The sequence below is a fragment of the Camelus bactrianus genome, chromosome 29, assembly GCF_048773025.1.
Source record: "Camelus bactrianus isolate YW-2024 breed Bactrian camel chromosome 29, ASM4877302v1, whole genome shotgun sequence".
In the NCBI taxonomy this organism is placed as follows: domain Eukaryota; kingdom Metazoa; phylum Chordata; class Mammalia; order Artiodactyla; family Camelidae; genus Camelus; species Camelus bactrianus.
In genome coordinates, this window is record NC_133567.1 from 27,831,085 (window position 1) to 27,849,096 (window position 18,012).

The following is an 18,012-nucleotide window of genomic DNA, read 5'->3' on the forward strand; positions in this document are numbered from 1 at the left end:
CCCTTTCGCAGCCACCAAAACCTGGGACCAGACCGCACCCTGCCTGAAGTGTGTCTGGCTGTCTGACAGCCTGCCTGACTGCCTATCTATTGGAGGATGGGATAGGCTAGAGTATGAGTGTGTCTGTCTATTTATCTAACGGAGTAGGAGGCCACTATTATGTCTCTCTCTTGGCCCGCAGAACTATCTACGTGTATAACTATGTACCTAACTACCTTCCTACCTATCTATGTATCTATGTATCTATCTATCCATCTATCTATCTATCAATCTATCTTTCTATCTTCTTATCTACCTACAGGAGGCATACCTGCAGGCTAGTGTGTCATTTTATTTGTCTCTCTGTTGCAGGAGGAGGTTTGTGTGTTTATGTACCTATCTACCTATTTCAGGAAGAGGAGGAGAAAAGAGTGTGTCTGTGTGTGTGTGTGTGTGCGTGTGTTGTTCTTTTGCCTGACTGTAAATGTATATGTGTACCTATATAATGTATGAGGAGGAGGAGGTTAGGATTTATGGCTGTTGCTAAATGGAGGAAGAGGCTAGTGTGTCTGCCTATTTATATGTCTGTCTCTGTCTAATGGAGGAAGCCGCACACTACTCGACCCACCTGGAGGGATGTCACTTGCCACCCTGAAGCAGCAGAGGGCGCCCCCATTGCAGGCTGAGGGGGACACTGGATGGAAATCCACAGGAGTGCCTTGGTAGCCTGCGAACCCCTCTTCTGCTCTCTGTGTAGCCGCCAAGGCCCGCCCCTTCCCCGCCCCGTGACCACCCCGCACCCGCCTACCGGGAGCCAGAAAACACAAAGATGTGCACTTCGTGTACCTCAGATAGCAGAGACCGAAGCCAGGACCGGCCAAGGAAGAGATTGGAGCAAATACACGGGCTCGGTGGGTCAGCCACGACTCCCCAGTGTAGCCCCTGACCGCACCGCACCGCACCGCCTCAGGGGCGCAGGCTGACCTGCAAACATGCATACAATGAACCTGGCGAAGGAGAGGCCCCCAAACCCCAGACCAACACCTTGTGGAGATGGGAGCAAACTGATCGGCTCACCCGAGGCCGTCCATTCCCAACGACATCCCTGTCCATGAACTCACCCCAAAAGCATCCCAGGACCATGCTGAGAAGGAGAGTTAAATCCCGCAATCCTGGGGTAGCAGAGGCCGCCCCGAGGACAGGAGAGGGGGAGATGGGAGGAAAATGACCAACTCGCCTTGGCATCTCCCTTTACTGCTGTGACGCCTCCTCCTGGCTGCTGACCTCTTCCCCTGACATCACAAAGCCCCTCCCTGGAGCACGCTGATCTCAAAGCCTTAAATGCCGTGAACATGGGGGAGTGGAGGCAGCCCCCAGGCAAGGCAGCCTAGGACAAGGGAAGATATCCTCTGGCTTGCGAGGTTCACCCTAGTCCCCTGTCGCGGCCGCCACACCCCGTGTCCGGACAGCACCAAGACTGTAGTTTCTCTCTCTGTCTGACAGCCTGCCTGACTGCCTATCTATTGGAGGATGGCAGAGGCTAGACTATGTGTGTGTGTGTCTGTTTATCTAACGTAGGAAGAGGCGACTAGATTGTCTCTCTCTCGGCCCGCAGAACTATCTAACTTTATAACTATCTAGCTACCTTTCTACCTACCTAACTATCTATCTATCTAACTATCTATCTATCTATCTATCTATCTATCTATCTATCTATCTATCTATCTATCTTTCTATCTATCTTCTTATCTGCCTACAGGAGGCATAGCAGCAGGCTAGTGTGTCTTTTTATTAGTCTGTCTGTTGCAGGACGAGTTTTGTTTGTCTATGTACCTATCTAGTTATTTCAAGAAGAGAAGGAGATTAGTGTGTGTGTGTGTGCGTGTGTGCGTGTGTGGTTCTTTCTGTCTGACTATGTATGTATTTGTCTACCTATAAAATGTATGAGGAAGAGAAGATTAGATTTATGGCTGTTGCTAAATGCAGGAAGAGGCTAGTGTGTCTGTGTATTTATATGTCTGTCTGTCTGTCTAATGGGGGAAGCCTCCCAGTACTAGACCCACTTGGAGGGATGCCAGTTGTCACCCTGAAGCAGCAGAGGGCACCCCCATTGCAGGCTGAGGGGGACACTGGATGGAAATCCACAGGCGTGCCTTGGCAGCCAGCGAACCCGCTTCAGCTGTCTATGTAGTCGCCACCGCCCCGCCCCTGACCCGCCCTGTGACCACCCCGCACCCGCCTACCGGGAGCCAGAAAACACAGAGATGTGCACTTCGTGTACCTCAGATAGCAGAGACCGAAGCCAGGACCGGCCAAGGAAGAGATTGGAGCAAATACACGGGCTCGGTGGGTCAGCCACGACTCCCCAGTGCAGCCCCTGACCGCACCGCACCGCCTCAGGGGCGCAGGCTGACCTGCAAACATGCATACAATGAACCTGGCGAAGGAGAGGCCCCCAAACCCCAGACCAACACCTTGTGGAGATGGGAGCAAACTGATCGGCTCACCCGAGGCCGTCCATTCCCAACGACATCCCTGTCCATGAACTCACCCCACCAGCATCCCAGGATCATACTGAGAAGGAGACTTAAATCCCGCAAACCTGGGCTAGCAGAGGCCGCCCCGAGGACAGGAGAGGGGGAGATGGGAGGAAAATGACCAACTCGCCTTGGCATCCCCCTTTACTGCTGTGCAGCCACCTCCTGGGCTGCTGACCTCTTCCCCTGACCTCACCACGCCCCTCCCTGAGCAGGCTGATCTCAAGGCCTTAAATGCCGTGAACCTGGGGGAGCGGAGGCAGTCCCCAGGCAAGGCAGCCTGGGACAAGGGAAGAAATCCTCTGGCTCTCGAGGTTCACCCTAGTCCCCTGTCGCGGCCGCCAAACCCCGTGTCCGGACAGCACCCTGCCTATAGTTTGTCTCTCTATCTGACAGCCTGCCTGACTGCCTAACTATTGGAGGATGGCAGAGGCTAGACTATGTGTGTGTGTGTGTCTGTTTATCTAACGTAGGAAGAGGCGACTAGATTGTCTCTCTCTCGGCCCGCAGAACTATCTAACTTTATAACTATCTAGCTACATTTCTACCTACCTAACTATCTATCTATCTAACTATCTATCTATCTATCTATCTATCTATCTATCTATCTATCTATCTATCTATCTATCTTTCTATCTATCTTCTTATCTGCCTACAGGAGGCATAGCAGCAGGCTAGTGTGTCTTTTTATTAGTCTGTCTGTTGCAGGACGAGTTTTGTTTGTCTATGTACCTATCTAGCTATTTCAAGAAGAGAAGGAGATTAGTGTGTGTGTGTGTGCGTGTGTGCGTGTGTGGTTCTTTCTGTCTGACTATGTATGTATTTGTCTACCTATAAAATGTATGAGGAAGAGAAGATTAGATTTATGGCTGTTGCTAAATGCAGGAAGAGGCTAGTGTGTCTGTGTATTTATATGTCTGTCTGTCTGTCTAATGGGGGAAGCCTCCCAGTACTAGACCCACTTGGAGGGATGCCAGTTGTCACCCTGAAGCAGCAGAGGGCACCCCCATTGCAGGCTGAGGGGGACACTGGATGGAAATCCACAGGCGTGCCTTGGCAGCCAGCGAACCCGCTTCAGCTGTCTATGTAGCCGCCACCGCCCCGCCCCTGACCCGCCCCGTGACCACCCCGCACCCGCCTACCGGGAGCCAGAAAACACAGAGATGTGCACTTCGTGTACCTCAGATAGCAGAGACCGAAGCCAGGACCGGCCAAGGAAGAGATTGGAGCAAATACACGGACTCGGTGGGTCAGCCACGACTCCTCAATGCAGCCCCTGACCGCACCGCACCGCCTCAGGGGCGCAGGCTGACCTGGAAACATGTATACAATGTACCTGGGGAAGGAAAGGCCCCCCCACGCCCAGACCAGGCCCTTGTGGAGATGGGAGCAAACTGATCGGCTCACCGGAGGCAGTCCGCTCCCCGTGACATCCCTTTCCCCTGAACTCACCTCACCAGCATCCCAGGACCATGCTGAAAAAGAGACTTAAATCCCGCATACCTGGTGTAGCAGAGGTCGCCCCGAGGCCAGGAGAGGGAGAGATGGGAGGAAAATGACCAACTCGCCGTGGCATCCCCCTTTACTGCTGTGCCGCCTCCGCCTATGCTGGCGACCTCTACCCCTGAACTCACCACGCCCCTCCCTGGAGCAGGTTGATGGCAAAGACTTAAATGCGGAGAACATGGGGGTGCGGAGGCCGTCCCCAGGCAAGGCAGCTTGGGATATGGGAGAATATCCTCGGGCTCTCGAGGGGCACCCTAGACCCCTTTCGCAGCCACCAAAACCCGGGTCCAGACCGCACCCTGCCTGAAGTGTGTCTGGCTGTCTGACAGCCTGCCTGACTGCCTATCTATTGGAGGGTGGGATAGGCTAGAGTATGTGTGTGTCTGTCTGTTTATCTAACGGAGGTGGAGGCCACTATTATGTCTCTCTCTTGGCCCGTAGAACTATCTACGTGTATAACTATGTACCTAACTAACTTCCTACCTATCTATGTATCTATGTATCTATCTATCTATCCATCTATCTATCTATCTTTCTATCTATCTATCAATCTATCTTTCTATCTTCTTATCTACCTACAGGAGGCATACCTGCAGGCTAGTGTGTCATTTTATTTGTCTCTCTGTTGCAGGAAGAGGTTTGTGTGTTTATGTACCTATCTACCTATTTCAGGAAGAGGAGGAGACTAGTGTGTGTGTGTGTGTGTGTGTGTGTGCGTGTGTTGTTCTTTCTGCCTGACTATAAATGTATATGTGTACCTATATAATGTATGAGGAGGAGGAGGTTAGGATTTATGGCTGTTGCTAAATGGAGGAAGAGGCTAGTGTGTCTGCCTATTTATATGTCTGTCTGTCTGTCTAATGGTGGAAGCCGCACACTACTCGACCCACCTGGAGGGATGTCACTTGCCACCCTGAAGCAGCAGAGGGCGCCCCCATTGCAGGCTGAGGGGGACACTGGATGGAAATCCACAGGAGTGCCTTGGTAGCCTGCGAACCCCTCTTCTGCCCTCTGTGTAGCCGCCAAGGCCCGCCCCTTCCCCGCCCCGTGACCACCCCGCACCCGCCTACCGGGAGCCAGAAAACACAGAGATGTGCACTTCGTGTACCTCAGATAGCAGAGACCGAAGCCAGGACCGGCCAAGGAAGAGATTGGAGCAAATACACGGGCTCGGTGGGTCAGCCACGACTCCCCAGTGCAGCCCCTGACCGCACCGCACCGCACCGCCTCAGGGGCGCAGGCTGACCTGCAAACATGCATACAATGAACCTGGCGAAGGAGAGGCCCCCAAACCCCAGACCAACACCTTGTGGAGATGGGAGCAAACTGATCGGCTCACCCGAGGCCGTCCATTCCCAACGACATCCCTGTCCATGAACTCACCCCAAAAGCATCCCAGGACCATGCTGAGAAGGAGAGTTAAATCCCGCAATCCTGGGGTAGCAGAGGCCGCCCCGAGGACAGGAGAGGGGGAGATGGGAGGAAAATGACCAACTCGCCTTGGCATCTCCCTTTACTGCTGTGCCGCCTCCTCCTATGCTGCTGACCTCTTCCCCTGACTTCACCAAGCCCCTCCCTGGAGCACGCTGATCTCAAAGCCTTAAATGCCGTGAACATGGGGGAGTGGAGGCAGCCCCCAGGCAAGGCAGCCTAGGACAAGGGAAGATATCCTCTGGCTTGCGAGGTTCACCCTAGTCCCCTGTCGCGGCCGCCACACCCCGTGTCCGGACAGCACCAAGACTGTAGTTTCTCTCTCTGTCTGACAGCCTGCCTGACTGCCTATCTATTGGAGGATGGCAGAGGCTAGACTATGTGTGTGTGTGTCTGTTTATCTAACGGAGGAGGAGGCCACTAGTATGTCTCTCTCTGGGCCCGCAGAACTATTTAACTTTATAACTATGTACCTACCTATCTACCTACCTAACTATCTATCTAACTATCTATCTATCTATCTATCTATCTATCTATCTATCTATCTATCTTTCTATCTATCTATCTTTCTATCTATCTACTTATCTGCCTACAGGAGGCATAGCATCAGGCTAGTGTGTCTTTTTATTAGTCTGTCTGTTGCAGGACGAGATTTGTTTGTCTATGTACCTATCTAGCTATTTCAAGAAGAGAAGGAGATTAGTGTGTGTGTGTGTGCGTGTGTGCGTGTGTGGTTCTTTCTGTCTGACTATGTATGTATTTGTCTACCTATAAAATGTATGAGGAAGAGAAGATTAGATTTATGGCTGTTGCTAAATGCAGGAAGAGGCTAGTGTGTCTGTGTATTTATATGTCTGTCTGTCTGTCTAATGGGGGAAGCCTCCCAGTACTAGACCCACTTGGAGGGATGCCAGTTGTCACCCTGAAGCAGCAGAGGGCACCCCCATTGCAGGCTGAGGGGGACACTGGATGGAAATCCACAGGCGTGCCTTGGCAGCCAGTGAACCCGCTTCAGCTGTCTATGTAGCCGCCACCGCCCCGCCCCTGACCCGCCCCGTGACCACCCCGCACCCGCCTACCGGGAGCCAGAAAACACAGAGATGTGCACTTCGTGTACCTCAGATAGCAGAGACCGAAGCCAGGACCGGCCAAGGAAGAGATTGGAGCAAATACACGGACTCGGTGGGTCAGCCACGACTCCTCAATGCAGCCCCTGACCGCACCGCACCGCCTCAGGGGCGCAGGCTGACCTGGAAACATGTATACAATGTACCTGGGGAAGGAAAGGCCCCCCCACGCCCAGACCAGGCCCTTGTGGAGATGGGAGCAAACTGATCGGCTCACCGGAGGCAGTCCGCTCCCCGTGACATCCCTTTCCCCTGAACTCACCTCACCAGCATCCCAGGACCATGCTGAAAAAGAGACTTAAATCCCGCATACCTGGTGTAGCAGAGGTCGCCCCGAGGCCAGGAGAGGGAGAGATGGGAGGAAAATGACCAACTCGCCGTGGCATCCCCCTTTACTGCTGTGCCGCCTCCGCCTATGCTGGCGACCTCTACCCCTGAACTCACCACGCCCCTCCCTGGAGCAGGTTGATGGCAAAGACTTAAATGCGGAGAACATGGGGGTGCGGAGGCCGTCCCCAGGCAAGGCAGCTTGGGATATGGGAGAATATCCTCGGGCTCTCGAGGGGCACCCTAGACCCCTTTCGCAGCCACCAAAACCCGGGTCCAGACCGCACCCTGCCTGAAGTGTGTCTGGCTGTCTGACAGCCTGCCTGACTGCCTATCTATTGGAGGGTGGGATAGGCTAGAGTATGTGTGTGTCTGTCTGTTTATCTAACGGAGGTGGAGGCCACTATTATGTCTCTCTCTTGGCCCGTAGAACTATCTACGTGTATAACTATGTACCTAACTACCTTCCTACCTATCTATGTATCTATGTATCTATCTATCTATCCATCTATCTATCTATCTTTCTATCTATCTATCAATCTATCTTTCTATCTTCTTATCTACCTACAGGAGGCATACCTGCAGGCTAGTGTGTCATTTTATTTGTCTCTCTGTTGCAGGAAGAGGTTTGTGTGTTTATGTACCTATCTACCTATTTCAGGAAGAGGAGGAGACTAGTGTGTGTGTGTGTGTGTGTGTGTGTGCGTGTGTTGTTCTTTCTGCCTGACTATAAATGTATATGTGTACCTATATAATGTATGAGGAGGAGGAGGTTAGGATTTATGGCTGTTGCTAAATGGAGGAAGAGGCTAGTGTGTCTGCCTATTTATATGTCTGTCTGTCTGTCTAATGGAGGAAGCCGCACACTACTCGACCCACCTGGAGGGATGTCACTTGCCACCCTGAAGCAGCAGAGGGCGCCCCCATTGCAGGCTGAGGGGGACACTGGATGGAAATCCACAGGAGTGCCTTGGTAGCCTGCGAACCCCTCTTCTGCCCTCTGTGTAGCCGCCAAGGCCCGCCCCTTCCCCGCCCCGTGACCACCCCGCACCCGCCTACCGGGAGCCAGAAAACACAGAGATGTGCACTTCGTGTACCTCAGATAGCAGAGACCGAAGCCAGGACCGGCCAAGGAAGAGATTGGAGCAAATACACGGGCTCGGTGGGTCAGCCACGACTCCCCAGTGCAGCCCCTGACCGCACCGCACCGCACCGCCTCAGGGGCGCAGGCTGACCTGCAAACATGCATACAATGAACCTGGCGAAGGAGAGGCCCCCAAACCCCAGACCAACACCTTGTGGAGATGGGAGCAAACTGATCGGCTCACCCGAGGCCGTCCGCTCCCCGCGACATCCCTGTCCATGAACTCACCCCACCAGCATCCCAGGACCATACTGAGAAGGAGACTTAAATCCCGCAAACCTGGGCTAGCAGAGGCCGCCCCGAGGACAGGAGAGGGGGAGATGGGAGGAAAATGACCAACTCGCCTTGGCATCCCCCTTTACTGCTGTGCAGCCACCTCCTGGGCTGCTGACCTCTTCCCCTGACCTCACCACGCCCCTCCCTGAGCAGGCTGATCTCAAGGCCTTAAATGCCGTGAACCTGGGGGAGCGGAGGCAGTCCCCAGGCAAGGCAGCCTGGGACAAGGGAAGAAATCCTCTGGCTCTCGAGGTTCACCCTAGTCCCCTGTCGCGGCCGCCAAACCCCGTGTCCGGACAGCACCCTGCCTATAGTTTGTCTCTCTGTCTGACAGCCTGCCTGACTGCCTATCTATTGGAGGATGGGATAGGCTAGAGTATGTGTGTGTCTTTCTATTTATCTAACGGAGTAGGAGGCCACTATTATGTCTCTCTCTTGGCCCGCAGAACTATCTACGTGTATAACTATGTACCTAACTAGCTTCCTACCTATCTATGTATCTATGTATCTATCTATCCATCTATCTATCTATCAATCTATCTTTCTATCTTCTTATCTACCTACAGGAGGCATACCTGCAGGCTAGTGTGTCATTTTATTTGTCTCTCTGTTGCAGGAGGAGGTTTGTGTGTTTATGTACCTATCTACCTATTTCAGGAAGAGGAGGAGAAAAGAGTGTGTCTGTGTGTGTGTGTGTGTGCGTGTGTTGTTCTTTCTGCCTGACTGTAAATGTATATGTGTACCTATATAATGTATGAGGAGGAGGAGGTTAGGATTTATGGCTGTTGCTAAATGGAGGAAGAGGCTAGTGTGTCTGCCTATTTATATGTCTGTCTGTCTGTCTAATGGAGGAAGCCGCACACTACTCGACCCACCTGGAGGGATGTCACTTGCCACCCTGAAGCAGCAGAGGGCGCCCCCATTGCAGGCTGAGGGGGACACTGGATGGAAATCCACAGGAGTGCCTTGGTAGCCTGCGAACCCCTCTTCTGCTCTCTGTGTAGCCGCCAAGGCCCGCCCCTTCCCCGCCCCGTGACCACCCCGCACCCGCCTACCGGGAGCCAGAAAACACAGAGATGTGCACTTCGTGTACCTCAGATAGCAGAGACCGAAGCCAGGACCGGCCAAGGAAGAGATTGGAGCAAATACACGGGCTCGGTGGGTCAGCCACGACTCCTCAGTGTAGCCCCTGACCGCACCGCACCGCACCGCCTCAGGGGCGCAGGCTGACCTGCAAACATGCATACAATGAACCTGGCGAAGGAGAGGCCCCCAAACCCCAGACCAACACCTTGTGGAGATGGGAGCAAACAGATCGGCTCACCCGAGGCCGTCCATTCCCAACGACATCCCTGTCCATGAACTCACCCCACAAGCATCCCAGGACCATGCTGAGAAGGAGACTTAAATCCCACAATCCTGGGGTAGCAGAGGCCGCCCCGAGGACAGGAGAGGGGGAGATGGGAGGAAAATGACCAACTCGCCTTGGCATCTCCCTTTACTGCTGTGCCGCCTCCTCCTATGCTGCTGACCTCTTCCCCTGACTTCACCAAGCCCCTCCCTGGAGCACGCTGATCTCAAAGCCTTAAATGCCGTGAACATGGGGGAGTGGAGGCAGCCCCCAGGCAAGGCAGCCTAGGACAAGGGAAGATATCCTCTGGCTTGCGAGGTTCACCCTAGTCCCCTGTCGCGGCCGCCACACCCCGTGTCCGGACAGCACCAAGACTGTAGTTTCTCTCTCTGTCTGACAGCCTGCCTGACTGCCTATCTATTGGAGGATGGCAGAGGCTAGACTATGTGTGTGTGTGTCTGTTTATCTAACGGAGGAGGAGGCCACTAGTATGTCTCTCTCTGGGCCCGCAGAACTATTTAACTTTATAACTATGTACCTACCTATCTACCTACCTAACTATCTATCTAACTATCTATCTATCTATCTATCTATCTATCTATCTATCTATCTATCTATCTATCTATCTTTCTATCTATCTATCTTTCTATCTATCTACTTATCTGCCTACAGGAGGCATAGCATCAGGCTAGTGTGTCTTTTTATTAGTCTGTCTGTTGCAGGACGAGATTTGTTTGTCTATGTACCTATCTAGCTATTTCAAGAAGAGAAGGAGATTAGTGTGTGTGTGTGTGCGTGTGTGCGTGTGTGGTTCTTTCTGTCTGACTATGTATGTATTTGTCTACCTATAAAATGTATGAGGAAGAGAAGATTAGATTTATGGCTGTTGCTAAATGCAGGAAGAGGCTAGTGTGTCTGTGTATTTATATGTCTGTCTGTCTGTCTAATGGGGGAAGCCTCCCAGTACTAGACCCACTTGGAGGGATGCCAGTTGTCACCCTGAAGCAGCAGAGGGCACCCCCATTGCAGGCTGAGGGGGACACTGGATGGAAATCCACAGGCGTGCCTTGGCAGCCAGTGAACCCGCTTCAGCTGTCTATGTAGCCGCCACCGCCCCGCCCCTGACCCGCCCCGTGACCACCCCGCACCCGCCTACCGGGAGCCAGAAAACACAGAGATGTGCACTTCGTGTACCTCAGATAGCAGAGACCGAAGCCAGGACCGGCCAAGGAAGAGATTGGAGCAAATACACGGACTCGGTGGGTCAGCCACGACTCCTCAATGCAGCCCCTGACCGCACCGCACCGCCTCAGGGGCGCAGGCTGACCTGGAAACATGTATACAATGTACCTGGGGAAGGAAAGGCCCCCCCACGCCCAGACCAGGCCCTTGTGGAGATGGGAGCAAACTGATCGGCTCACCGGAGGCAGTCCGCTCCCCGTGACATCCCTTTCCCCTGAACTCACCTCACCAGCATCCCAGGACCATGCTGAAAAAGAGACTTAAATCCCGCATACCTGGTGTAGCAGAGGTCGCCCCGAGGCCAGGAGAGGGAGAGATGGGAGGAAAATGACCAACTCGCCGTGGCATCCCCCTTTACTGCTGTGCCGCCTCCGCCTATGCTGGCGACCTCTACCCCTGAACTCACCACGCCCCTCCCTGGAGCAGGTTGATGGCAAAGACTTAAATGCGGAGAACATGGGGGTGCGGAGGCCGTCCCCAGGCAAGGCAGCTTGGGATATGGGAGAATATCCTCGGGCTCTCGAGGGGCACCCTAGACCCCTTTCGCAGCCACCAAAACCCGGGTCCAGACCGCACCCTGCCTGAAGTGTGTCTGGCTGTCTGACAGCCTGCCTGACTGCCTATCTATTGGAGGGTGGGATAGGCTAGAGTATGTGTGTGTCTGTCTGTTTATCTAACGGAGGTGGAGGCCACTATTATGTCTCTCTCTTGGCCCGTAGAACTATCTACGTGTATAACTATGTACCTAACTACCTTCCTACCTATCTATGTATCTATGTATCTATCTATCTATCCATCTATCTATCTATCTTTCTATCTATCTATCAATCTATCTTTCTATCTTCTTATCTACCTACAGGAGGCATACCTGCAGGCTAGTGTGTCATTTTATTTGTCTCTCTGTTGCAGGAAGAGGTTTGTGTGTTTATGTACCTATCTACCTATTTCAGGAAGAGGAGGAGACTAGTGTGTGTGTGTGTGTGTGTGTGTGTGCGTGTGTTGTTCTTTCTGCCTGACTATAAATGTATATGTGTACCTATATAATGTATGAGGAGGAGGAGGTTAGGATTTATGGCTGTTGCTAAATGGAGGAAGAGGCTAGTGTGTCTGCCTATTTATATGTCTGTCTGTCTGTCTAATGGAGGAAGCCGCACACTACTCGACCCACCTGGAGGGATGTCACTTGCCACCCTGAAGCAGCAGAGGGCGCCCCCATTGCAGGCTGAGGGGGACACTGGATGGAAATCCACAGGAGTGCCTTGGTAGCCTGCGAACCCCTCTTCTGCCCTCTGTGTAGCCGCCAAGGCCCGCCCCTTCCCCGCCCCGTGACCACCCCGCACCCGCCTACCGGGAGCCAGAAAACACAGAGATGTGCACTTCGTGTACCTCAGATAGCAGAGACCGAAGCCAGGACCGGCCAAGGAAGAGATTGGAGCAAATACACGGGCTCGGTGGGTCAGCCACGACTCCCCAGTGCAGCCCCTGACCGCACCGCACCGCACCGCCTCAGGGGCGCAGGCTGACCTGCAAACATGCATACAATGAACCTGGCGAAGGAGAGGCCCCCAAACCCCAGACCAACACCTTGTGGAGATGGGAGCAAACTGATCGGCTCACCCGAGGCCGTCCGCTCCCCGCGACATCCCTGTCCATGAACTCACCCCACCAGCATCCCAGGACCATACTGAGAAGGAGACTTAAATCCCGCAAACCTGGGCTAGCAGAGGCCGCCCCGAGGACAGGAGAGGGGGAGATGGGAGGAAAATGACCAACTCGCCTTGGCATCCCCCTTTACTGCTGTGCAGCCACCTCCTGGGCTGCTGACCTCTTCCCCTGACCTCACCACGCCCCTCCCTGAGCAGGCTGATCTCAAGGCCTTAAATGCCGTGAACCTGGGGGAGCGGAGGCAGTCCCCAGGCAAGGCAGCCTGGGACAAGGGAAGAAATCCTCTGGCTCTCGAGGTTCACCCTAGTCCCCTGTCGCGGCCGCCAAACCCCGTGTCCGGACAGCACCCTGCCTATAGTTTGTCTCTCTGTCTGACAGCCTGCCTGACTGCCTAACTATTGGAGGATGGCAGAGGCTAGACTATGTGTGTGTGTGTCTGTTTATCTAACGTAGGAAGAGGCGACTAGATTGTCTCTCTCTCGGCCCGCAGAACTATCTAACTTTATAACTATCTAGCTACCTTTCTACCTACCTAACTATCTATCTATCTAACTATCTATCTATCTATCTATCTATCTATCTATCTATCTATCTATCTATCTATCTATCTTTCTATCTATCTTCTTATCTGCCTACAGGAGGCATAGCAGCAGGCTAGTGTGTCTTTTTATTAGTCTGTCTGTTGCAGGACGAGTTTTGTTTGTCTATGTACCTATCTAGCTATTTCAAGAAGAGAAGGATATTAGTGTGTGTGTGTGTGCGTGTGTGCGTGTGTGGTTCTTTCTGTCTGACTATGTATGTATTTGTCTACCTATAAAATGTATGAGGAAGAGAAGATTAGATTTATGGCTGTTGCTAAATGCAGGAAGAGGCTAGTGTGTCTGTGTATTTATATGTCTGTCTGTCTGTCTAATGGGGGAAGCCTCCCAGTACTAGACCCACTTGGAGGGATGCCAGTTGTCACCCTGAAGCAGCAGAGGGCACCCCCATTGCAGGCTGAGGGGGACACTGGATGGAAATCCACAGGCGTGCCTTGGCAGCCAGCGAACCCGCTTCAGCTGTCTATGTAGCCGCCACCGCCCCGCCCCTGACCCGCCCCGTGACCACCCCGCACCCGCCTACCGGGAGCCAGAAAACACAGAGATGTGCACTTCGTGTACCTCAGATAGCAGAGACCGAAGCCAGGACCGGCCAAGGAAGAGATTGGAGCAAATACACGGGCTCGGTGGGTCAGCCACGACTCCCCAGTGCAGCCCCTGACCGCACCGCACCGCCTCAGGGGCGCAGGCTGACCTGCAAACATGCATACAATGAACCTGGCGAAGGAGAGGCCCCCAAACCCCAGACCAACACCTTGTGGAGATGGGAGCAAACTGATCGGCTCACCCGAGGCCGTCCGCTCCCCGCGACATCCCTGTCCATGAACTCACCCCACCAGCATCCCAGGACCATACTGAGAAGGAGACTTAAATCCCGCAAACCTGGGCTAGCAGAGGCCGCCCCGAGGACAGGAGAGGGGGAGATGGGAGGAAAATGACCAACTCGCCTTGGCATCCCCCTTTACTGCTGTGCAGCCACCTCCTGGGCTGCTGACCTCTTCCCCTGACCTCACCACGCCCCTCCCTGAGCAGGCTGATCTCAAGGCCTTAAATGCCGTGAACCTGGGGGAGCGGAGGCAGTCCCCAGGCAAGGCAGCCTGGGACAAGGGAAGAAATCCTCTGGCTCTCGAGGTTCACCCTAGTCCCCTGTCGCGGCCGCCAAACCCCGTGTCCGGACAGCACCCTGCCTATAGTTTGTCTCTCTGTCTGACAGCCTGCCTGACTGACTAACTATTGGAGGATGGCAGAGGCTAGACTATGTGTGTGTGTGTGTCTGTTTATCTAACGTAGGAAGAGGCGACTAGATTGTCTCTCTCTCGGCCCGCAGAACTATCTAACTTTATAACTATCTACCTACCTTTCTACCTACCTAACTATCTATCTATCTAACTATCTATCTATCTATCTATCTATCTATCTATCTATCTATCTTTCTATCTATCTTCTTATCTGCCTACAGGAGGCATAGCAGCAGGCTAGTGTGTCTTTTTATTAGTCTGTCTGTTGCAGGACGAGTTTTGTTTGTCTATGTACCTATCTAGCTATTTCAAGAAGAGAAGGAGATTAGTGTGTGTGTGTGTGCGTGTGTGCGTGTGTGGTTCTTTCTGTCTGACTATGTATGTATTTGTCTACCTATAAAATGTATGAGGAAGAGAAGATTAGATTTATGGCTGTTGCTAAATGCAGGAAGAGGCTAGTGTGTCTGTGTATTTATATGTCTGTCTGTCTGTCTAATGGGGGAAGCCTCCCAGTACTAGACCCACTTGGAGGGATGCCAGTTGTCACCCTGAAGCAGCAGAGGGCACCCCCATTGCAGGCTGAGGGGGACACTGGATGGAAATCCACAGGCGTGCCTTGGCAGCCAGCGAACCCGCTTCAGCTGTCTATGTAGCCGCCACCGCCCCGCCCCTGACCCGCCCCGTGACCACCCCGCACCCGCCTACCGGGAGCCAGAAAACACAGAGATGTGCACTTCGTGTACCTCAGATAGCAGAGACCGAAGCCAGGACCGGCCAAGGAAGAGATTGGAGCAAATACACGGACTCGGTGGGTCAGCCACGACTCCTCAATGCAGCCCCTGACCGCACCGCACCGCCTCAGGGGCGCAGGCTGACCTGGAAACATGTATACAATGTACCTGGGGAAGGAAAGGCCCCCCCACGCCCAGACCAGGCCCTTGTGGAGATGGGAGCAAACTGATCGGCTCACCGGAGGCAGTCCGCTCCCCGTGACATCCCTTTCCCCTGAACTCACCTCACCAGCATCCCAGGACCATGCTGAAAAAGAGACTTAAATCCCGCATACCTGGTGTAGCAGAGGTCGCCCCGAGGCCAGGAGAGGGAGAGATGGGAGGAAAATGACCAACTCGCCGTGGCATCCCCCTTTACTGCTGTGCCGCCTCCGCCTATGCTGGCGACCTCTACCCCTGAACTCACCACGCCCCTCCCTGGAGCAGGTTGATGGCAAAGACTTAAATGCGGAGAACATGGGGGTGCGGAGGCCGTCCCCAGGCAAGGCAGCTTGGGATATGGGAGAATATCCTCGGGCTCTCGAGGGGCACCCTAGTCCACTTTCGCAGCCACCAAAACCCGGGTCCAGACCGCACCCTGCCTGAAGTGTGTCTGGCTGTCTGACAGCCTGCCTGACTGCCTATCTATTGGAGGGTGGGATAGGCTAGAGTATGTGTGTGTCTGTCTGTTTATCTAACGGAGGTGGAGGCCACTATTATGTCTCTCTCTTGGCCCGTAGAACTATCTACGTGTATAACTATGTACCTAACTACCTTCCTACCTATCTATGTATCTATGTATCTATCTATCTATCCATCTATCAATCTATCTTTCTATCTTCTTATCTACCTACAGGAGGCATACCTGCAGGCTAGTGTGTCATTTTATTTGTCTCTCTGTTGCAGGAAGAGGTTTGTGTGTTTATGTACCTATCTACCTATTTCAGGAAGAGGAGGAGACTAGTGTGTGTGTGTGTGTGTGTGTGTGTGCGTGTGTTGTTCTTTCTGCCTGACTATAAATGTATATGTGTACCTATATAATGTATGAGGAGGAGGAGGTTAGGATTTATGGCTGTTGCTAAATGGAGGAAGAGGCTAGTGTGTCTGCCTATTTATATGTCTGTCTGTCTGTCTAATGGAGGAAGCCGCACACTACTCGACCCACCTGGAGGGATGTCACTTGCCACCCTGAAGCAGCAGAGGGCGCCCCCATTGCAGGCTGAGGGGGACACTGGATGGAAATCCACAGGAGTGCCTTGGTAGCCTGCGAACCCCTCTTCTGCCCTCTGTGTAGCCGCCAAGGCCCGCCCCTTCCCCGCCCCGTGACCACCCCGCACCCGCCTACCGGGAGCCAGAAAACACAGAGATGTGCACTTCGTGTACCTCAGATAGCAGAGACCGAAGCCAGGACCGGCCAAGGAAGAGATTGGAGCAAATACACGGGCTCGGTGGGTCAGCCACGACTCCCCAGTGCAGCCCCTGACCGCACCGCACCGCACCGCCTCAGGGGCGCAGGCTGACCTGCAAACATGCATACAATGAACCTGGCGAAGGAGAGGCCCCCAAACCCCAGACCAACACCTTGTGGAGATGGGAGCAAACTGATCGGCTCACCCGAGGCCGTCCGCTCCCCGCGACATCCCTGTCCATGAACTCACCCCACCAGCATCCCAGGACCATACTGAGAAGGAGACTTAAATCCCGCAAACCTGGGCTAGCAGAGGCCGCCCCGAGGACAGGAGAGGGGGAGATGGGAGGAAAATGACCAACTCGCCTTGGCATCCCCCTTTACTGCTGTGCAGCCACCTCCTGGGCTGCTGACCTCTTCCCCTGACCTCACCACGCCCCTCCCTGAGCAGGCTGATCTCAAGGCCTTAAATGCCGTGAACCTGGGGGAGCGGAGGCAGTCCCCAGGCAAGGCAGCCTGGGACAAGGGAAGAAATCCTCTGGCTCTCGAGGTTCACCCTAGTCCCCTGTCGCGGCCGCCAAACCCCGTGTCCGGACAGCACCCTGCCTATAGTTTGTCTCTCTGTCTGACAGCCTGCCTGACTGACTAACTATTGGAGGATGGCAGAGGCTAGACTATGTGTGTGTGTGTGTCTGTTTATCTAACGTAGGAAGAGGCGACTAGATTGTCTCTCTCTCGGCCCGCAGAACTATCTAACTTTGTAACTATCTAGCTACCTTTCTACCTAAATAACTATCTATCTATCTAACTATCTATCTATCTATCTATCTATCTATCTATCTATCTATCTATCTTCTTATCTGCCTACAGGAGGCATAGCAGCAGGCTAGTGTGTCTTTTTATTAGTCTGTCTGTTGCAGGACGAGTTTTGTTTGTCTATGTACCTATCTAGCTATTTCAAGAAGAGAAGGATATTAGTGTGTGTGTGTGTGCGTGTGTGCGTGTGTGGTTCTTTCTGTCTGACTATGTATGTATTTGTCTACCTATAAAATGTATGAGGAAGAGAAGATTTGATTTATGGCTGTTGCTAAATGCAGGAAGAGGCTAGTGTGTCTGTGTATTTATATGTCTGTCTGTCTGTCTAATGGGGGAAGCCTCCCAGTACTAGACCCACTTGGAGGGATGCCAGTTGTCACCCTGAAGCAGCAGAGGGCACCCCCATTGCAGGCTGAGGGGGACACTGGATGGAAATCCACAGGCGTGCCTTGGCAGCCAGTGAACCCGCTTCAGCTGTCTATGTAGCCGCCACCGCCCCGCCCCTGACCCGCCCCGTGACCACCCCGCACCCGCCTACCGGGAGCCAGAAAACACAGAGATGTGCACTTCGTGTACCTCAGATAGCAGAGACCGAA